The following is a 24,186-nucleotide window of genomic DNA, read 5'->3' on the forward strand; positions in this document are numbered from 1 at the left end:
CCAGTACAGAGCCCTGGGGTCTCCACTAGTGACTGGCCTCTTGATGGAGGTGGCTTCACCTATTTTGACCTCCTGGGTTCTATCAGTGAGCCAGTCGGCTATCCATTGGGTGATAAAAGGGTTTATACTTAAATTTAGTAAGCTTATCTATAATGCCTGAGTGGGGTATTGTATTAAAAGCCTTGACCAGGTCGAGGTAAACTGTGTGCACAGTCTTACATTCATCCAGTGCTTTGTTAACCCTCTCAAAATGTCTACCAGATTTAATAGGCATAACCTTCCTTTAACAAAGCTGAACTGTGATGGGTCCAGTGTTTGCAGGTTACCTATCCCCTCATTCATCATGTCCATAATGATTCATTCCGTGGTCTTAGATATGAGGCTGATAAGACTTATGGGCCTGTAGTTACCTAGTTCAGTGGTTGGATGACTGTAGCATTATAATAATATGCTCATGCTAGTAAGCAACAAAAAATGAATTTGACCATGGTGTAAACATACTACAGAACTCAGTGTGGGGAAGATGCATATACAGGTAGTTCTGGAGGCTATTGAAACAATGAGGAAGAAACCTCGATTAGGAAAAAAGTTAGTTAATATTTTATTTACATAACAAGCCTAAGACCTTGCATGTAACATTCAGCTCAATTTAAAAGTGATGCAGATGACGCTGATGATGATAATAAGTATGACTCATGATATTTGAATGCATGAATGTGATTTTTCTGAACAAATCTTGATTATTTAGTCAGCTGTACAACAGAGAATTTGCCAGGCTACGTTTTCACTTAAATAAAGTGAACTCTGTAGAGCAAAATTTTTTCTGGCACTGAGCCTGTCCTATGAAAAGCTAGACTCACTCTATAGGAAGTCTAAATAATCAATCTATGCAAACAATTGCAATTTAATACCGTTATTTTATCTATTAATAGACTGCTGAAAAACTTGAAACAGGCTGAAAACTTGAAATGTGAAAGATGGCACACAATGAATGTGGTTTTGGTTAAACAGCTGTACCTTAAGTGTCTGCCAGCTGTTTAAGATTTGTGGAAATGTGACTTCTTTTTTTTTTTTTTTTTTTTTATATCAAAACAGTTGGTGTTCCAGCTGTGGTGGGAAACAAAAGACTCTTTGCTGTAGAGGTCAAGAATAGTAAAACAACAGCAAAAAAATGTAAAAAATAAAATGTGACTGGACATATGAGCACACACACACACACACACACACACACACACACACACACACACACACACACACACACACACACACACACAAAAAAAACACTCCTACATTCCAGAGATGGGGCAAAGTTTTGGGGTGGTGGTGGGGTGGATATAATGCACATTTCAGTATTTCACCTTAAATATGCCAGTGAGAAATGTCTGAGAACAGTGGAGTATATAGTATGTCAAAGCCAGTTGAAAGATTTGCTGAAGTGTAAACTTAATGACTAAGATGTCTTTTGTTGCAGACTGCTGTGTAAACTAAACTGATAAATAATTGTACAGTAGATATGGTTGCTGGGGGGTAGGCTATTGTTGGCAGCTGACTCAAATATGAAAGAGAAAATGTTACAGAATTTAATGCAGTCTGAAACATCGAATGCTCATATTAGTGAACATTTTTTTTCAGGGTGTAAATAACAGGGAATGCTCATATGAGTGAACATTGTTTTTAATGGATTTTCGACTGCTAGTATTTCCTATGGGATTATGGCATAGTGGAGTAAAGAAATCTGACCTTGCCCCACTGTTGTGTGATCTTTGATTTGGGATATGTAATTAGAAGGGGTGTGGGAGTGCTTGCCCCCTACAAAAAAAAAGGATTTTTAATTTTTGTTGTTTTCGGTCACTTTAGATTTTATTTAAAATGATTGTTCTTTTGATGGCTGGCATTTTGAATGTTCAGTGTTTGATAACATACTCAAGTGCAGATGTACACAAAGTAAAAATATCCTGTTTAGCAGTAAATAGTGAGGTTGAAGTAATCGCATGACTGAAAAGCATCTCTTGGAATTACCCCGGCCCACCAATCACAATCAACCTCAAATTTAAATAAATACAATGAAAATCTACCCTTCCCAGTCATATACATAATGATAAGTAACTGTTTGTTTTTTGTTTACATTTATATTTAAGGCCAGGCAAGCAATCAACATCTTAGAGCAAAAACCTATTTATCTGAGTTTGAAGAAAGACCTTTCATGCTGTGCAATGCCTTGCTGAACTGAAGGTACCTTGCAACAACTAGTAAACCTCTACTATTTTGTACTGTCATCCAGTTACAGAATGGATTCAAATTTCTTTTACAGCATTTCATTGCAAAAAAAAAAACATGCTGATTCATATCTTGAGCCCAAAGTTGTCCATGCACAATAAAAGTCTTTCCTTAAGAATATTCTCCTTTAATTTCCATGTTATCAAAATCAGTCTGACAGGCCTATAGTTAGTAGGGTCATCTCTGCTGGTATGAAGTGGTACTACTGCAACCATTTATAGTGTTTTGGTATCACTGCACTATGATATGGCCTACTAAATACGTGAAGCAGACACTGCAAATATTTTGGCCAATTTCTTAAGAATCTTTGGAGATAAAATACAAGGCCACTGAGCTTTTAATGCTGTTTCCTGAATAAACTCCATATTTGTTCAAGTTCCAGACCCATATTCTACTATACATTTTTGTGTAACTCCCACATCATCACTTGCAGCTACAGAAGCAAAGAAGCCACCCAAAATGTCAAAATGTCATCCTTCTTACATTCCACATTATGTCTCTATGAGCTTTAAGAATATTAAATACTTTTGTCCCTTTTTCCTTTTTCTATTGTGTGTGTGTGTGTGTGTGTGTGTGTGTGTGTGTGTGTGTGTGTTATGCATGTATATACATATATATATATATATATATATATATATATATATACACACACATACACACACATATATATATATATATATTTAAGCACTCTTTTATTCATGAATGTAGGATACTGTCAAATGCTTTTTTTATAGTCTATCCATGCCATACTTCCCCTTTTTTCCATTTTCCATTATGACTTTATTTAACAACAAACGATCCTTTGTTCCATGTGACTTTCTTTTGTTACCCTTTTGCTCTATTGCCATAATTGTTTTCTTCCCCTTTTTTACAGTTTTACATTATGACTTAAACAACAAATGATCCTTTGTTCCATATGATTTTCTTTTGTTACCCTTTTGTTTTATTGTCATGATTGAGTTTTATTCTAAGTGAATATAAACTCTGTCTGCATCAGTTTCAGTGTATATTTTATACATTGTTGGAAGGCATGTTCTTGGTCTATAGTTTTTAGGATAGCTTGCAGGTTCACTGTTAAGCAGGAGCATTGTTTTTCCTGTTGTTAACCAGATTGGTGTCTGTTAGGAGTGTGCATGCAAATAGATCTTACTCATGGCTAAATCTTCATGTAAAGACATTAATACTTTTAGCCAGACGTTAGGTACTGCATCTGGGCCTGGGTTTTTCCAATTAGGAGCTTTTCTTGACTTTGTTTCAATCTCTCTGGTGATTAATTCATCCTATTTCATATCCAGTACATTTGAACTTCTTATTTTTTCTTTTAATACTTCTATCAATTTAGCATCTTTGTTATGTTCCACAGGATCTTCATAGATATTTCTCCAAAATGTATCAATTTCTTCTTTTTTGGTGGTGTTTCAATTACTTTTGCCTTGTTCCCAAATTCTCTATAAATCTTTTTTGGGTCATCAATAAATTGCTTATTTTCTACTTTCCTTTATATTTATCTGCATATCTTCCAAATTTTTCTGCCTGTGCTGATATTTTTAGTTTGTTATTTGCGATAGTGCATGATAGATCCTGATCTTTTCTGATACTGCATATTGCTTTTATCGTTTCTATTTTTCTGAGTATTTTTGTTGATCTGTTCCTTCTTCTATATTATTCTAACAGTGACACCTCTTGTCTAAATTTCTTTATAGTTTTCTCTATTTGATTCTTCCATGATGGCATTTGATTTCTTCCCTTCCTTTCCCTTACTACCCTGTGTTTTTGTGGTAAAACTTGATCTCTTATTAATTTAGGTGCACAGTAATATATCCTATTTACTTCTGTTATATCACACGAATCTCTACGAGCAGTCCTAATTACTGTGTTCATTTTTTTATCAAACTTCTAACTTTCTGTATTTTATTGACTTTCTGTAGTCTGTTTCTTTCATTGATCTTAATATGTCTGTCCATCTCTATCAAACCAATCAACTTTTTTCTTATATCATTTTCTTCTAAACTGAGGGCACACTCTTTTTTCTCCATTTCCTGCCAGCATTCTATAGAAAGTTCCACAGCATCTTCCTGTGCCACATTTTCTTCAGTTTTATCCTGTGTCATCTATTGCTCTTTCATATGGGAACTCACTGACCTATCACTCCACAACACTGACTGTGTCAGAGGTGCCACGGTCTCCTGTTCAGGGCTTCTTGCATAATATTAACAATACATAATTTCTTTGTTATCCTCAATAGTCCACTCTATCATCTTTATGGCACTTTTTTTAGCCTGTCAGTTTTTGTAATTTTTGTGGACTACTACTTCCTTCTACAACATGCCTCCCCCTGGGCCTGGCCTTGCCCAGCCCCATTGTAGAAATGTTTCCTTGTATGGAGAATTCTACACTGTCATGTTTTGCATTCCTGGCACCAGCATGCCTACTGGGATTGGGCACTTTTTTCTCCTGGGTCTTGTGCACCCAGTTATTTTGTAACCTACTTCTGCCCATGATATATGCTATATAAAATACAGTCTATATATCAGTGTTATCTTGGTGAGATTTTGTGAAAAACATCATCCACCTCGTGAAGGTACTCACAAAGACTTGAGTACAAATTCAATTCCAGCAGTGCTATGCTGTATGGCTGTTGTTATTCTCTTTAAGAATCAGCATGCAAAATCCTACTCTCTTATTTCTTGACCAAACCCCATTTAATCATAATTCCTTTCCACTTTGAATTATAGCTTTCTGGTTGCATCATGCATATGAGCCTTAACTGTGCAGCTCTAAAATATCCCTTCAAATCAGGTAGTCCTAAACACTTTGTTCTGTTGGAAGTATCGACTTATCCCACTTGACCCTTGTACACTTCCCTTCCCAGATAAATTTCTTCAACTCTTTATTAATTATTATCCACAAGTTCTCCTTTGTTTGATAAAAATATGCCTGACCTGTGTAATAAAACTAAAGGTAACGTTTTCATCACCTGTATCTTGCTATCCATATCCATAAACAGGAGCTTTCACTTTCTCAGTTTTTTAATTATTTTTTGTTTAGTCTCTTCCCATATATCATTAGATACCATAACAGAAACTTTTTTAGTCCACATTCCTAAATACTTCATTTTATTGTGACCCAATAAATATAGGTATTGCTGGACTAATTCATGTATGGGGTAAATAGTTAACAGCTATAACCTTTGTTTTATCTTCATTAATTGTATATCCCATAAAGCCTTGCAACTCTCTCAAAATGTTCCCACAACACCAAGATGCCCTTTTCTAGTTTTATCAGGTACAAAATAATATCATCTGCAAATAAAGCCAACTCTTCTTGATTACTGTAACCAATTATGTCTTGACTTTCTGAGTTCCTTATTGTCTTTGCCAATGGCACTAATATAAAGCAAATAACAAAGGGAAAGAGGACATCCCTGCCTGGGTCCTCTGTTCAGACACAACTTATCAGAGAGGAACTCTCCCACTTTAAGTTTTAACTCCAATTTCTCAGATATCCTCCTAAGTAACCTTATTATTGTATCAGGAAATGTAAATGCTTCTTTTGCCCTATTCATAAAATCCCATCTAAGTCTATTGAATGCTTTCTCCACATCAAAGCTAATCAACAACAGCAGCAGTAATTTCTTACATTCTGGTTCCTGATGGATCATCATTGTTCTATTAATGTTGTCAAATGTGTGCCTCTCCTCCACAAAACCACACTGGTATATATCTATCAGTTTTGTAACACCTTTGCCATTCTTTAAGCTATTATAGATATAAACACTTTATAATTATGGTTTAAAATTAAAAATGGGCCTATATGAAGCTGGTTCTCATGGGTCATTACTGTCTTTAGGTATTGCATCCACCATGGCTTTCTTCCATGATGTTGGCACTTTCCCTCCTTTTAAACTACCATTAAACAAAACTTTCCAGAGCTTTCTCACTTTCTTCCCTTCTAGCTTCTAAAGTTCTATAGGAATACCATCCATTCCTGGAGACTTTCCTGCAGATTGATTGTATGTCACAATTTTTATCTCATCTCCTCCTATGTTAACTGTTAATTGTTGAGCCTCATCTGCCTCTAACTTTGGCATACTTAAATCCTCCAGAAATATTTCCATTTGTGCTCTTTCTTAATTTTCACATTTCTCTGCTTTATACAAATGTTCATAAAATGTCCAAAATATCTTTAATACTCATATAGGATCTCAGGTTATTTGTCTTGTTATAGGCTCCCTATGTTTGGCAACAGCCCCTTCTACTTTCTGTTGCTAAGTCATTGTTCTCTGGAGTTATTATCAAAAACAGTTGATTAAAAGCAGTCTTTCTAAATTCTTGCAGATTATCCAGATACTTCTTTGTTTTCTCTTTAGCACTGTGCAGTTACATCTCTTCTTATTCTATGAGGCTCTCCTTATTTTGCAATACTTAAACCCAAATCAGTCCCTCTAAATAATTTACTTTGTTTCTACCCTATTTTAAACTCCACTTTCATTTTATCTCACTCACCAATTATAACACCTGAAGAAATTTCTATCTTCTCTAATAGCTCATGAGTAATTTCCATTACCCATTCCTTAAATTTCTCTCCTTTTAAAGGGTAGGTGGGCAAGCACGAGTGTCTCATATTTACTTCATTGCCTACATTTTTCTCTTAGTTGTTAGTGGCTCTTGATCCAAAATTGTTATTGTATTTGTGCCAAAACTTTTTGTACAGCTGTTTCTTGTCATCTCCATTTGAACCTATGTCATATTTAAAAGACTTTTTGTTTTAATGAAAATAATAAAAAAACCCACCCCAGAGCACCCCAGGACATATTAAATTAAAACAAACATGCACGACTATGTACATCTACAAATAATGAAGTGTAATCCTCCTGATAAGAATGATTGTCCCAAATTGACAGCTGTACCCACAGGCATTAACTATCATAAAATTAAGGTTATCCATGCTAAAGTACATGTTACAGCCTGTGCTCCTACCTACACTAATTGCTGTCTGTTCTTGTCTTATCTTTATTCCACTCCCAGATGTGAAAACATTAACTTTAATGCACAGTTTTTTATTATCTGTCCCTCTAGTCAGCTTGAAATGTACAGCTGGTCTCAGCTGCAGATTTCTCAACTTACACTGAATGTTTATTTGCTAAAGGAAAACTTTTCATTACATTATTTTTAAAAAGCACACTTGCTTACAGAAAAAAATGTTATTAGATTAAGCCAAAGGCCTTAATCCAGACATTCACATATGTAAAAGTAAGAAAAAACATAAACTCTGCATATATTATCTGTTGACTTTTACATTCCACCCCCGCCCCACCCCAACAACTCAAGCTTACAGCAAATTAACTTAGACATGCCATTGCCCAGGGTTTCTTCTATTTTTTATACTGTAATGCCTAAATTTCCTAAAAACTAAAAAAGAAAAAAGCACGTTTGCGTATCTTTATCAGATACAACAATAACTGAGAATGCTTTACTAAATAACATGAAAGTGATATCATGAAATGTTTTATACAAATGCTGTTAAGAGCAAAATTATTTTACCTTACAGTTACTTCTTTTCTTCGTCTTTCCTTTCAGTGCCTTCCAAACATTAATGACTTGAAATGGGGCATATGATTTTCAGTCCCTCACGAGTTTAACAAAGTCAGCAGAAACCCCATCTTTCTCAGCCACTTTTTCTTGTAAAGTCATATTTCACAAATGTTATTGATGATTTATAATCTCATATTTATTCACTAATTTCAGGGTTGCTGTTCTTCTTCCTGTTCATCTCCATCTCCTAACCCCCAACTCAGGTTCAAGTCTAAGGTACTCCTGATTCTTCTGGCCAACTCCTGTGCTTTTTTTGATTCTCAAGCATTTTCCTGGTGAAGTCTCTCTATGAGATTTATTATATGAAGAATGAAAAGCAAAGTCTTCTTCTGTTTGGTAGCTTATTATTTGTTGGACAAACTTTTGTATTTCCTCCTTAGCCCATTCTGCATCAAAAATGACTTTGTTCCTCCATGGAAAACTATTCTGAAGACAGCTGGATACAGCATCTTGAATCTCACACCTATGGTTAATATTCCCTGTTTGCTGGGATAAATTTGCTTCTCTTCTGCCTGGTGTACAGTAAATAAAAATTTTACACAAACTCTCTACTGTCCTCAATATTTTAATACTTTTGCCCTTCTACCACAGTTTTCCAGGATCAAGTCTTTTGCTGGCATGATTGCATCTTTACTAATACATGTCTTGGCTGCTTTCTAATGCTCAGATTTGGAGCATGTACATGACATGCCCTTTCTATTAACAAATCCTACCGTGGAACACTAGTCCATTTTCCTATTTGTACTTTCATAAAATTAATACAACTGTTCCTTCCAATTCTCTGGTACAGCAGAAAATCTAAGGTTTTCCTTGGATGCTCTACCCTCTAACTCTATCATTTTTGAAGCAGCTCTTCTTAAACAGTCTCATACTCAGCCAGCCTTTTCTTTATTTTGACTTCTGATTTTTCAAGTGTTATCAGTTCATCTGATTAGCTGTTTAAAGCTTCTTTCATTTTTTTCTAGCCTTTTGCTATTTGAATGTATATACTCCTTCACTGTTTTGTTTATTTTAATCAGCTCCAAGCACTTTTGATTTATGATTGATTTATTTTTTCCACACAATTACTGTAAGTCATCTCTTGTACCAAAGCTGGTGCTCAAACTGCTTTTTGCTGAACAGCTGCATGATTCTTCATAGTCAGTGTTTTCTATTTACCTTTTCTAGTTGATTTTCTTTTAGGCTCCTTAAGTTTCTTCATTTATGGCATCCAAGCAGTGTACTTACTAGCCAGTAACTGAATGTTCTAAAACTGGCAGAGTTACTGACCCGTATCTCTCAGTTTTTTTTCACAAAGGGAGAGCTAAAATTAAACTGTTTCTTAGTGTGCAGCCATCTTGGAAGTCCCTTGGTTTGAACTGCTTCTTTGACATATTTTAAACCTCTTTGATCTTATTCCTTTGTTTTAAATATAGTTCCATTGCTTCTCACATTTATCCATAATAAATGTCCATATCTTCTCCAGTCACACTGCTTGTTTTTTGAATTTTTTTTTAGTTTCAAGACGCACAATTTTCAGTCTTGTGGTTGGGAGAATATTAAGTCATCTACTAGATATTCAAGTACTGTATTAAACTTTACTACAGTAAAAACTATACTGACATACCAGCTGTAAATGTTTAAATAAATATTAATACTTATTAGCCTAGAAAAAATCAAACACAGAAAAAAACTCCAATCCAAAATTACGTTACTATGAGTCATTAGTAATTAGTTTAGATATATCCACTTCAGCTACCAATCATTAGTCAGTGCAATGTTATATACTACAGTATTACAATGCAATGTTGTAATGCCATTTGTGGTCACTAAGCCTAACTATGTAGATTGTTTTGGTGTTACTGATGAAATTGTGAGGATCACTGAAATATAAAATTAAAAAGTGTGAAAAATTAATTTTTATATTTAGTCTGTGGTTCTGGTACCTTGAAATATTTCCTTTACTCTGAGTAACAGTGATTTCAGAATAACAATGACCTCAGATTTAGTATACATAAGTAGCAGGGGTATGGGCAACATTGCCTTTCATGTTGGGGGTGTGTGGGGAGGGCAACCTTCCACCCCAGAAAACACTCTAATGGTACTACAGTGAGTTTCAAGATTTGTTGTGATTCAAGGGATTTGCGTTTTATGTTTTAGTTTTCATGCTTGCAGGAATAACAATTGTGAATCTCACAGTTTCAGAAGAATCTTTTAACTTGAAAGTTGCAGTCTGTTTGATTGTGTAAGATTTCCATCAAACCAGTTTAATCCAATTTTCAAAAGGAATTATTTAGAATAATTTACCAACTGAAAGCTAGTCTGTATGAATCACAAAACATTTGCCTCTTTCAGGTGCAGGATGGTTGGCATAATGATGAAAGTGTTTTTACTTCACAGATGGAAGGTACATGATTTGATTCTGACCTCTGACCTGTAAACTTAAATAAACAGTCTTGAAAGACTTGCCCAAATGTATGTTTTTTCAGTTAAAACCAACCATAGAAACAATTATAGAAACCACTATTACAACTAAATGTTAGAGTGTTAGGGCAAAAAAAGAATCCACTATGCAGTGACAGAAACTAGTTACAGAAGTATTCATCTTGTACTACAATTTAAACAGCAATGCAATGCTTTGGAATGTTATTAGCCCAGAGAAGTGCCTTATTTAGAATATAAAATCATGGCCATAAATCAGTGTTCACTTAGTTAAAATATGTGGAAGCCTACTGATAACATTAATTTGTACAGACTTGTTTCTTTATTTCACCATGGCAATTTGTATTTAAAAACTACTCAAAAGAAGCTCAGCAAAGACTGATCACTGCAGAAATTGCATCACAGATAAAGAGAAGTACTGGATAAACTACTAGATATGGTTCAGGTTACTTATTCATTATGAAACCAATTTGATTTTAAGTCTTTGGTCAAATGTGATTTGTATGAATATTATACTGAATGAACACGTAAATGCTGTATATGTGTATGTGTGTGTGTGTGTGTGTGTGTGTGTGTGTGTGTGTGTGTGTGTGTGTGTGTGTGTGTGTGTGTGTGTGTGTATGTGATGTGTGCCTGTCTGTGTTTGTTGTTACGGTGAATGAAATGCCATTCGGTCAAAGGTAGCTACTGTAGTGCTGTAGTACTTGTACAAGTCAAAAAAATTAGCATTAAAATTTGAGATTACTTTGTGGGTTAGTACTGAAGCTTTGGGATTGGTTAACATTAAGTGTAAGGCCAACTTTAGAGTTATGGTACTCAAGAGTGTCAGGTTCTATATAGGGAACTGGGTAGGGCTTTGCTTCCTGAAACCCACACATCGTAGATAATTATGTTTAATGTTGTGCTCTGTGGATTTTGATGATTTTGTATTAACATGAAATTTCTTTTCAATAGTTTGATTTTTGACTAATTACATTCAGTTATATTGTCACTGATTACTTTGTTTTAAACAGCTGTCCTAATATGAAAGTGGATGGAATTTCACTGATAGTGTCTAAAATGCAGTGTCATAGAACAAACTCTTGTATCCTTCAGATACAAGCATCAGTGAATTTCCAGCTATAGGTTAATGCACTCCACGCTAGCCTCAGTAATAAAGCACATTTATAAAATTAGGTCTTTGATGCTTTGTGATGCACCATAAATGGTTTGTGGATGACATTTCCTTCATTTGGCATGGTGCTAAGCTCGATTTAGAAAGATACACATTACAAAATTCGACTTCCTTCTTAAAATTTACTTCACATATTTCTATGCAAGAGATAGAATTTCTTGATTTTTCTGTGAATCAGTGCACCATATAGGAAGAAGTGCAAGAAGAATTGTTATTTGGAGAGGAGTAGTATGCAGCCGTCATATGTTTTCAAGAACATCATGAGAGACCAGGCATTATGTATCTCTAGATTAATGACTAGTGATGATGATTTTGTTCATCAGGAGGATATTCTGAAGAGCCAGTTTATACAAAGAGGCTATGAGAAAGTTAATTGCAAAAATGTGTTTAGGAGGGTCCAAGTAGATAGGACCACATTGGGTAGACTGTTTTTTTTTTAATCGTGAATCTGGAGTTAATGAGATGACTGGGGAGGATAATTCATCTAAGAGAGTTAGAATGTGCTTACCTTATACATCTGATAATAGAGAAAATGTAAATATAATACAGTGCAATTGGCATATTCTGATGGTGGATGAGAGAATTAGAGGTTTAGTGGGTAAGAGACTGAGTATAACATACAAAAATATGAAATCTCTCAAGAGACATTTGTGTAATAGACACCATGATAAATTGGAGACATGGCCATCAAGAGCAGGGTCCTTTAAATGTGGACATTGTAACTTTTGTTGTTACATTTCAACTACTAACATTTTTGTACATGCAAACACTTCTGAGATAGTTTATTTTTCATTCATGCTGACTGTACCACAAAAATGTGGTTTATCTGGTGAGGTGTGGAGAATGTCCTGTTTTTTTATATTGGCATGACCATCCATATGTTGTAAGGCAGGATGAGAGAACACATTTATTACATCAACACACAAAACACTAAAAGTGCTTTAGCGGAGCACAACTTGTTGAATGGTAATGGGCATATTTTTGAATTTTCAGTTTTGCAGGTCATTGAAACACATATGAGAGATTAGGGGATATTAAGAATCAGGTAGAGACTGCCAAACAGAGATGGATCATACTCTTACAATCAGACAAAGGTGATGGATTAAATGATATAGTTCCATTAAAGCCATTTTTGAAAAATAGGAAGTTGTTCCATTAGTCTTATTTTTATTATTACTGATATGCTCAGTAACAGTGTTATGACTTAGAAACATGTATTTGAACAATGTGGTTGGTTGCTATGGTAAATAGTTATTATCATGAGATTTCCTATGGATGGTGTAATTTAGAGCAAGGAATATGTAGTATGGGGTCCCATTCTCTTTTGGGCCAATTATTTTTTGCGGATTTGAGATTGGACGCATAGTTTCTTTGTGGTAAGACTGACTATTTGTTAAACTATGTTGACAATTATTTTATGACATTATCACAGTGCTATAATTATTTCATATATTTAATGTCAACGGAAATTGATTTAAGGGTAGTTTTTGCATTCGTAAACTTTTAAGGACTTTTTAGTCAAAGGTCAAGTTCATAAGTGATTTTTATAGTTGTTAAATATGCAGTGTTAAGACACAGTAATATGCATTCAATAATGTGGTAAATGGTTACTCTCATAAGATGTCCTAATCATTGTTATAGTTTTGAGTAAGGGATTTGTAATATGTAGTTTTGTTTTCATTTGGAGCAACATTTTTTCACAGATATGAGATTGGATGCACAGTTTCTCTGTGGTAAGATCGATCAACTGTTAATTTATGCTGACAGGCTTTTTATGATATTATTGCAATATTATAAATATTTTTCATACATTTTAATGTCAGTGGAATTTGTCATCATGGTAGGTTTAGTGTTCTGAAACTTTCAAAGACATTTAGCCATAGGTTAAGTTCATACATTTTTGAATATATTTTAATGATTATTTTTGTTGCATTTTTAGAGCTGTGGTATTTTCTATGATGCGATATATGCAGCACAGGAAAATAATTTTCTTGGGTGGCGAAAGCCAGGGTACATTTTTGGCTAGGCTTATATAGGCACTAGGGTCACTAGCCTAATACCTACCTATGAACCTATATATATATATATATATATATATATATATATATATGGATCTAGGACATTTGCTCGAGTGAGCAAACGTCCAAATCCATAATAACCAAACACACTTTAACGAAAGCACTTTTATCGAAAAAGCACTTTCGTTAAAGTGTGTTACAAAAAAAATAAATAAAACACTACATTTACATTTTAGCAGGGGGGCTTCCCTGCACCCCCATGGGGGGGCTATGCTCCCCACCCCCCTACTTCAATATTCTCCCTCCGAGACCGCACTACAGTGGGGAAAAGGGAAATTTCCCTTACCCGTACCATAGTACAGCCACGGCAACAGGCATACTTACGCAAAAGTGCTTCTTCGGTGAAAAACACTTTCACATTAGTATACCCAGCCATTTGGGTTTTGGTCATTTGCTCACTCGAGCAAACGTCCTAGATCCATATATATATATATATATATATATATATATATATATATATATATATATATTTTATTTATTTTTATTTTACATTTGTTTACCGGGTTAGTCTGACTGGATACATATCCCTTTTCAGCAGAGACCCGGGGAGAAAAGCTCCACATTTGAAAAGAACAAACAATACATAGACTAACATCAGCAACATTCAAAATACAGAGAGACTCAATTACAAATACATTCTATTAAATTCCACAATTACAATGTTGAGTAGATCCCCAGATATTGAGATAGGTTAAGAAGTAAAGAGGTTGGCGCATATATATATGTGTGTGTGTGTGTGTGTGTGTGTGTGTGTGTGTGTGTGTGTGTGTGTGTGTGTGTGTGTGTACTTTTAAAGAGAGCTTCTAAGTATGCTATTTTACTACTGAATGGATCACTAAGATTGTTAATGAGGTCATCAGTTACCATGGTGACAGTGGGCTTGTTAGCCTAATTGTGACTATTTAAAGGTGTGCTTTTCTAATAGTTTGTATAGTCTATAGAAGCATGGTGTGTCCATGTGGAAGCGCTTACTATCTGTGTTGAAATAAAGAACTTTTATTTATTTTAATTGATACATGCCATGTGTGTGTTGCTAAACTTTGTTTATACATATATATATATATATATATATATATATATATATATATATATACAGTTTCTATTAAGAAGTAAGCTGACAGGGTAGGCAATGGAGTTTGCAGCTTTTTGAAGGAATTCTAGGGGCAGGTTGTCAGGGGCATTGTTACATAGTTTTAGTTTCAAAAGCACTTTCTTTACTGTGGCAGTAGGGAAAGGTGCTAGAGAGAAGTTATATGAGTGGACAGAGGAGGTATTTGTAGTTGGGGGGGGGGTCTGATGTGTTTGGATGATTTTAAGGGAAGTTGGTGGTAAGGATAGCTATGATGTTTATAAAATATGTATTGAAGAGTGTGGCTATTTCAATGTTTTTTTTCCTGTATTTGGACAGGGGTTATTGTCTGACCCAGGGGATAGTAGGCTGTTGATTGAGCTCCAGAAGTGTTTTGGATTTTGTTTGTGTTTGTTTTGTAAATTATGATAGTAGTATTTTTTATTCTTGATAACTAGGTACTTTACTTGGTTATGAAGGTATCTGTAGGTTATAAGGTCAGAAGGGTTTTTATGCTTATGCTAGAGCTTCCAGGCTTTGTCTCTAGAGGCCATGTTCAGTTTGGTTGCTGTCATGAGCCATGGGGTGTGCCTAGCCTTTACACGTTTTAGCCAGGGAAATGAGAGGTTATTTAAGATGTTAAGGAAAGTAGAGTTGAAAAATTCTACTGCTTTGTCTTGAGGAAGTATTTTAAGGGATCCCAGTTAATGCTGTTTAAAGAATTGCTAAAGGTTATGGGGCAAAAATGTGATAAGTCTCTGGTGTTCCTTATTGATGTCGGTTTAATAGGGATGTGGTTTTATGTATTATAAAGGCAGGTAAGTGGTCACTGATACTGTTTGGGAGAATTCCTGTGAAAGAGATTTTATTGGGGTTGGAGACCATGATCCAATCTAAGATTGTCCCACAGCCATTGTTTTTGTTGGGTCTGGTAATGTCAGTAATTAGCTGTCTGTAGTTATATAGGTTGATGTTTGTGGAGGAGTGTTACTGTGAGAGATCTAACCAATTAATATTAACATCGCCAGGAATTATTGTTTCTGTAGTTATGTTGTTTGATGTCCAAGCTAAGATTTCCTTTAGTATGGGAATATTGTTGCCAGGGGAATGTACAGGACAATGATACAGAGATTTTTACTTTCATAAATTTTTAGGAAGGCTATTAAGATTTCTGCTGTGGAGAAGTTAGGTATGGTTGAGTTGTATGGGGATATATTGAAGGTGTTGGGTAGATCAGTGCTACCCCTCACCCCTTTTTATGTGACCTATCTGAGTGCAGGCATGCAAAGCCAGGGGAAAGGAATTCTGAGCTTTAATATATGGTTTTAGCCATGTTTCTGTGGTGGTAATAATGCCAGGCCTGTTTTGTGTTACATAGGCATGGAAGTCAGGGATTTTATTTTGAATACTTTGCAGGTTAATTGTCATTAGGTTTAGAGAATGGTGTTGGGAGATGAGGAAAGGGGACCTGGATTAGGATGGATATCTCCGCTAAGGTTAGTTTGAAGTATTTAAGCAGGATAGTAGTGGGTTCTTTTTTTTATGTTATGGCAAAGGTAGGTGGTATGGTTTATGCTAATTTTTATCATTTAAGGGGATGATTTTTAATTTAAAGCCGAGAATGTTGTCTGTTGTGTATAAGTTAGAAGATATGTTGGAGAAGGTACTGAGAGATAGACTTTGAGTGAAGGTTGTGGATGTGGGTTTGTGGTAGACATTGTTAGTTTGTAGTGGGGTAAGCTGTAGTAGGGGAGTTAAGGGTAATAGGAGACTGAAGGGTGTCAAGTTTAAATATAAGTGGCATACAAGTGTATTGTATCTTGTGTACTCTTTCCATTTCTGCTGGCCAGCCAAACAAAAGGTGATGAGAATCGTAGAAAATGTGCTGCAGAACTACCACCATAGTGTTAGTAGTGGTGAGGATGGGCTATAGCATGACAAAAGACAAACAGTTTTGCATCTAATACTGGAACACAGAAGAGAATATGAACTATAATATGGACACATTGCATTGTAAGGGGGCAACTATGAAAGTTAAAGTAGGAAATGGATGTCAGAAGAAAATGAAGTAGGCATGTAAAGTTGGAATGGAAGTATGATTCAACCCTAAATGAAAAAATACAACTTTTGTGACAGACCAGGAACTTGTAACATATTGCCAAATGTCAGTGATACAGTGATACAGGGTAGAGCAACAAAGGAATTTAGTGATACCTTAGATGGAGGAAAGGGTGGGGTAAAGGTAGTTACACTGAAGCCTCTCTGGAGCACTCAGTTATTTCTTATCACTGATATCTGCCTTCAGTTCTTAAACAGTGTAAAGAAAGTAAGTAATACATAATGGTTTAATGTATTTCTTGTACCATCAAAAACTCAGTGCACTAAACAATCAGATAGAGATAAATTGTCTATAAAAATGAAAAACTTCATGTAACTTCACATTCAGAGTTAATTTCTTGTTTTTCTCTTCCTGTACCTATGTTTTTGCACATGTAAGCTTTTCCTTTTAAAAGTTTTCTTAGAACTTCTCTGCTCCTACCCTATCTTCATTGATCTAGTTTGTTATGCTTTAAAGCTTGCCTTCCAAAAACTAAAATATTTTTGCCTGTGCAAAGGATACGGCCAAGCTTTGTCTACCAGTATTATATGAGAGTCTGTATTCACTACATATGAATAAAGTTTCAGTTTAATGCCAAAAGTGTCACTTGTATGCAAAGCTCGATCATGGTCAAATGGGGCCATAGGTAGAGTAATGGACAGGGTTCCTCCTCAGTCATACCAGTATCCCAGCATTTGGTTTTCTCTCCCCTGTTACTATAAACAACTGTTCAAACCAGTTAAATTGCATGCTATTTTCTTCTTTACTTTTACAATGATCACAGAGATTTGGATTTAATTGAAAACTTGTATTTCACATTTTGCAGGAAAAAACATTGTAAACCATTTGCTAAACAATACCAAAAACTCTCAGATTGAAAATGGACTTAGCACGAGCATAAACTTCTCTTTCCTTGAAACTTCCATTTAATGTAAGCAATTAAACTACAAGAAAAGTACAGTTTTGTACCTACCGTAAATGTAGATGTTCGAGTGTCTTCACTGCTGCAGTCATTACACTTGGGTTATCTTGCCCATCAGGTGGTCCTGCAGTCGGCCAAAGTTCCAAAGTCTTGGTCAGGCATCTGTTGCTGTCGCTTCTTCCCTGACGTCAGTGCATCAGGGGTATATAAGATGCAGCCGATGCCATTTTCTTCAGTTTTTCTTGCCAAAGATGTCAGGTGCCCCCAAAAGGATAGGCAATACATATTGCTTACAAAACATTCATAAGGTAAAAACATAACCTACAGTAGCCAGCAAACACACCCCATAGAAAGTATATTGCAGAAAGTTATAGATAAGACCCAGCTAAGAAAGAGGGGATGGCGGGTGGGTAACCAGGACTGCAGCAGTGAAGACACTCGGACATCTACATTTATGGTAGGTACAAGACTGTACTATGTTCATTGTGTTTCACTGCTACAGTCATTACACTTGGGTAGAATCCCAAAGCCGAGTCAGGGCAGCTGGTTCTAAAGAGGATTTGGTGTGGCTATGAGGCCCTGCACACTGCAGTGGCAAAGCCAGCTCTGGATCTAGAGTAAAGAGGCAAGTGGTAATGCTTGGTAAAGGTGTGCACTGAACTCCAAGTTGCAGCTTCCAAAATATCCTTGGTAGGTACTCCTCTAAGACAGGCAGTAGAAGTTGCAGTTGCCCTGGTGGAATGTGGTCTAATGTTAGATGGTACAGGTTTCCTATGCTGTGTGTAGCAGAACCGGATACAGTGTCCTATCCACTTTGAAATGGTCTGCTTTGAAATAGCCTTTCCCTGTGATCTTGCAGCATAGGATACAAACAATTGCTCAGTTTTCCTGAAAGCTTTTGTTTTGTCCAAGTAGAAGCGTAATTGCTTGTGTATGTCCAATGAATGTAGAATTCTCTCCCCTTTATTCTGGGTATTAGGATAAAATTTTGGCAGGTGAATAGTTTGGTCAAGAGCCACACTGGATACCACCTTAGGCATAAATGAAGGGTTTGTTCTTAAGGAAACCCTGTCTTGGTGAAAAATGATGAAAGGCTCCACTGCCATTAGTGCCTGTAGTTCTGAGACTCTTCGTGCTGAGGTTATTGCCAGTAGCAGGGTAGTTTTCCATTATATATATTTTAATTCTGCTGAATTGGCTGGTTCAAAAGGAGGTAAAGTGAGTTTTTCCAAGACAAAATTGAGGTCCCAAGTAGGTGTTGGTGCTCTCCGGGGCGGTCCTATGTTTTTAGCCTCTCTGAGGTACTGTTTTAGCAATGGATGAGAGAAAATAGGAGGATCTGTGTTGTAATGAGCCAAGATGGCAGAAGTGTGGATCTTAATGGATGAGAAGGATAGTCCTATGTCCAGCATCTCAGTTAAGTATTGTAGTATCTGAGGAATGTTTGGGACAAGAGGGTCAAGGCTTTGAGCCTGGTTCCAGGCACAGAATCTCTTCCACTTTTCTGAATAAGATTTCCTGGTGCTAGGCCTCCTGGCCTCCAAAATGACATCCATAACAGCTTTAGAGAGAGGTGTTGCCTGTTTGGCTAATGAATCTGCCATGCAGCCAGGGATAAGGTTTTGAGCTGACTGTGCAGGATCTGATTATTTTGTTGAGTCAGAAGGTGTTGAATTTGAGGCAAAATCCAAGGTGCGCCGTTAGCTAAGTTCTTTAAGATTGGGTATCAGTGCTGGTGTTGCCAGTCTGGAGCAATCAGAATCATCTGTGGTTTTTCTTGTCTGACTTTTAGGAGAACCTTCGAAAGGAGAGGCAGAGGAGGGAAGGCATAAACGTGTAGGCTTTTCCAGCTGAATGAAAGAGCATCCACTTTCAATGCTTGTGTGTGATAAGTCCTTGTGCAGAATTTTTGTAGTTGGCAGTTCAGTGGGGAGGCAAAAAGATCTATGTCCGGGCACCCCCATTTTTGTATTATCATGCTGAAAACGTGTGGATTTAATTTCCACTCGTGAGGATCCATGATGTTTCTGCTTAGGTCGTCTGCCAGAGTATTTTTCTTTGCTGGCAGGAATTGTGCTTGCAGATGAACTTGATAAGTTAGAGCTGTGTTCCACAAGGTCATGGCTTGTCTGCATAGGGGGTAATAATGAATGCCCCCTTGCTTGTTTATGTGCCACATTACTGTGGTGTTGTCTGTCTTTAATAGTAATTGTCCTGGATGCAGAAGGTCCTTGAAAGCTGTTAGGGCATTTTGTACAGCCAACATCTCTTTTTGATTGATGTGAAGATGCATTTGGTCTGTGGTCCATTTGCCCTGAATACATTTTCCTGCCATGTGTGCTCCCCAGGCGTAATCCGAAGCATCTATTGTTAAAGTCTGCCTGGCTGTGGGTAGAGTGAAAGGCTGACCCTTGTTGAGGTGACATGCCTGTGCCCACCATCGAAACTCCTGTTGTAGGCAGGGAATTAGTGGCATTACTGTTTCCAAACTGTGGGAGTGTTGAGTCCAAACACTTTTTAGGTACCATTGTAATTTCCTCATATGCAGTCTGGCATATGGAATTAGTAGTATGCAGGATGCCATGAATCCCAAGGCCTGCAGAATTTTTCTTGCAGGGAGTTGGGACTTTGTTGCCATCAATTGAAAATATTGAGTCAGTTGTCCTTGTTTGTCTGGCGTGAGATAAGCCATCTGGGCCATTGTATTTAAGCTGGCACCCAGGAATATTATCTCTTGTGAGGGCACTAGTTTTGATTTATTTTCGTTTACTGTGTACCCTAGGCAACTTAATAACTTTTTTACAAATGCCAGATGCTTAAGAAGAATGTCCTTGCTCTCTGCTTGAATCAGGCAGTCGTCCAGGTATGGATATATTTGAATTCCTTTTTGTCTGAAAAATGCAATTACTGGTGCCAGGCACTTTGTGAAAACCCTGGGTGCAGTAGATAAGCCAAAGGGCAGTGCAGAGAATTGGTAGTGCATTGAACCAGCTATGAATCTGATGTATCTTCTGCAATTCTGTCTGATAGGGACATGCAGGTATGCCTCTTTGAGGTCCAAAGTAACAAGCCAAGCTTTCTTGCCCAACATGGGAAGGAGCTGCTGTAGTGTCAACATTTTGAATTTTGGAACATCCAGGTAAGTATTTAGAGTGGAAAGGTCTAGTATGGGTCTCCAGGCTTTGTCCTTTCTGGGGACCAGGAAGAGTCTTGAGTAAAATCCTTGTCCTTGTTCCTGCTGTGGTACTTTTTGAATAGCTCTCATGTCCCTGAGGGCTGTAATTTGTTTTTGTGCCTCTGCCCATTGATTTTGTGGCAGGTCTGGCATTCCTTTTAGCCTTGGTAAAGTGTGAAAGTGGAACCTGTAACCTTGAGACACAATATTCAGCACCCATTTGTCCTGGGTGATTGTTTGCCAGTTTTGTGAAAAAAAAGTGCTAGTTTCCCCCCCAAGGGAGCTGTCAACAGGGAGGAGTTTGGTATTGGAAGGGGAAAGTCATTGGAATTGGTTTCTGTAAGGTTGTGACTTGTCCTCACCTCCTTTTGGGGTTGAAGCACCCCACTGTCATGGTCTGTAAGATCCTTGGGGCTGAGATCTACTTCTTCGGCATCTGTATCTGCCTCTTTGTGGCCTGTCTGACACTGGAAAGGACCAATTTTTAGTAGGCCAATTTCTGCTAAATCTTGGTGGCTGTACCTGTAAGAAATCCTTCACTGTCTGCATAGATTTTGCCTTATCCTCCATTTTCTTTAATACCTCCTCTGCTTTAACACCAAATAAAATATCTTGCTGTAAAGGAGCATCCAATAATTTTGCCTTAACATGATCTGGTAAGGTTTGTTCCTTTAACCAAGCATGCCTTCTAATCACAGATCCTGTAACTGCTGATCTACAAGAAGCTTCTAATGAATCAAAACCACATTGCAAAGTATGCTTTCCCACTTGTTCAGCTGCATGCAATAAATCCTGCATTTCCTTAAAATCAGGTTGTTCTGCACTTGTACTCATTTTCTGTTTTAACTGAGACAGTAAATATTGTTGATATTTAAGCAGGTGAAACTGGCAGTTTAAAGCCCTCACTGCTAAAGTTGCAGAGGTGTAAACTTTCTTCCCCCATCTGTCTAATGCTCTGGAATCCCTGTCCGAGGGAACTGGAATTTTAGCCGTGGAGGCCTTTACCCCTTTAGGACCCTGGGAAATAGTTTCTGGGTCAGCAGCAGGGTTTTTATAAAGAAATTTGTGAGAGTCAGGGACTCTGTAGTACCTGTCTGGCTTGACTGGAGTAGGGGGTAAAGAATCTGGATTTAAACTGGATTCAGAGAACACATCGTCCACAATATCCAACACTGGCGGAATAGCAAGGGGCCTGTGCTGAAGCAATAAAAGAAAATCTCTGAGTCTTTTCTTGGATTCTGAGTAATCCTGGCCCTCCCAATGGGAATGCTCCCTCATGGTGTGTAAAGTTTCCCCAAAAGAGTAATCCTCAGGAGGAGAGGCTAAAGGAATAGATTATTCAGCATCGGAGTCCTCATAGGGGGGTAAGGAATATCCCTGGTCTGAAGAGGAGTCAGAATATATAGAAACCTGGTCAGAGGAATTATAGTCTGTATCCTGCCTAGGCCTTTTATCAGGAGGGGGATGGGAACCCCTGATCAGAGTAATTAAGTCTTCGGCCATTTTGAGCATCTGCTTTTTAGGTGTGGAGGCCTGTCCAGGTGAATGCAGTACTTGCTTCATTGTCTTTAATGTAGCTTTAGACTTGGCTGTAGATGCAATGGTAAGTTGAGAAGGTCTGAAAACACCCTCAGAAGCCGATGCCTGCTCAGCAGCACCGGACCCATCTGAAGGGTTAGTCTCCATAGGCCCAACACCTTGAGTATCCAGAGGCCTAGGCAACTCCATGTGGGAGTCGATCGCGGCCTGCGGCTCTGAGGTAGCGGGTGTCAGGGGCTGTGAAAGTGCCTCACTGAGAACCGGGGAGCCGGTGACTGGCCTAAAAGAGGCTTCATCGTCAGTTTTGGGCCTCGGGTGCCTGTCCTTATCCTTATCTTTGCATTTTTTGTGAATTCCGGTCGTCGGTTGCTCTGACGGCATGGTATAATTAAACCTTCGGCCAAAATAATGGCGAGCAAAATCAAACCGACGCTTAATAGTGCGTTTGTTAAATCTAGCACAAAACCAACAACTAGTGACGTCGTGATCTGGGCCTAGGCATGGAACACAGTAAGAATGAAAATCCTTATGAGGTATTTGTTTCCCACAAGAAATACAATTATTAACTTTTACTGACATCGGTCTGAGGCAAGAAAAAGTTTCCCCAACGGGGTAGCTTTATTGAAGACTTTGGATCTGAAATCGAATTTGAAATCTCAGGAGTCGGCCGACCGGCACTTGCGAACTGCTTTTGCTTCGGGCACCACACGGCAAGAAAGACTGAAGAAAATGGCATTGGCTGCATCTTATATAGCCCTGGCGCACTGACGTCAGGGAAGAGGCGACAGCAACCGACGCTGGACCAAGACTTTGGAACTCTGGCTGACTTAAGGACCGCATGACGGCAGGATAACCCGTGTAATGACTGCAGCAGTGAAACACGATGAACATTGTGCTGCCATTTATTGTCAAATGGAGTAGCAGATAGTGTTGTTACCTCATAGCAAGAGATTCACCAGTTTGATTCTTAGCTGGGATGCCTTCTGTGTGGAGTTTGCATATCCTCCCCTGTGTTCATGTGGGTTTCCGCTGGGTGCTCTGGTTTCTTCCCACCTTCCAAAAACATGCATTAAGTAGACTAGGCACTCTAAACTGGCCTTAGGTGTGAGTGTGTGTGCAAGTGTATGGTGTGGAAAAACTACTGTGACAGAGTGGTGTAAACTTGACTCAAGATAATTGTCACAGTTGATGTGACATCCTGATCCCATGTACAAAAATGGGAAAAAGGGTGGATGACTGGATGAATAAATGGATTCAGTGTATAGGGAAGGACTAATTGAAAAGTGCAGGAATTCAATGGTAATCTGTAATGCATTGTCTTCTTAGCGGTGAGAACCATGCAAAGTGAACTTCTGAATATTAGTTTTGCACAACCATATACCCCTTTTCTATGTATTTTAGAAATAGTTTTAGTGCTTTTAGTGTAAGAAAAGGAACAAAGCCCTCCCCCCAACAAAGCTGACAGCTGGAAATGAGCTGTTAACAAGTTCCTTGCTGTGGTCCAGCATTTGATTCCCTCATTCTCAATTTGCCAGTATGACTCTGTTAGTAATATTTGCTCACTGCTTCAAATACCTGCTAGGCTCTGAATCTTCTGATTACAATATGGTTGAAGATTAGTTCTGTTTTATTTTTTGTGAACTTCTTCAACCGGGCTCTGCTTGCAAATGACATTTTGTGATCAATGTACTACTCTAGTAAACACACATAAATGATTAAAATACTAAATAGTAAATAAATAAGTAGACAGAAAGGCACAATGCCAGTGACAAATTATAAATAATCTTGTTATATACATAGAAAAAAGTTGCTAAAAGAAAAACAGATTTTGTATTAGCA

Source organism: Protopterus annectens, chromosome 11.part0 (assembly GCF_019279795.1).
Source record: "Protopterus annectens isolate FY-2018-M chromosome 11.part0, PAN1.0, whole genome shotgun sequence".
Classification (NCBI taxonomy): domain Eukaryota; kingdom Metazoa; phylum Chordata; order Ceratodontiformes; family Protopteridae; genus Protopterus; species Protopterus annectens.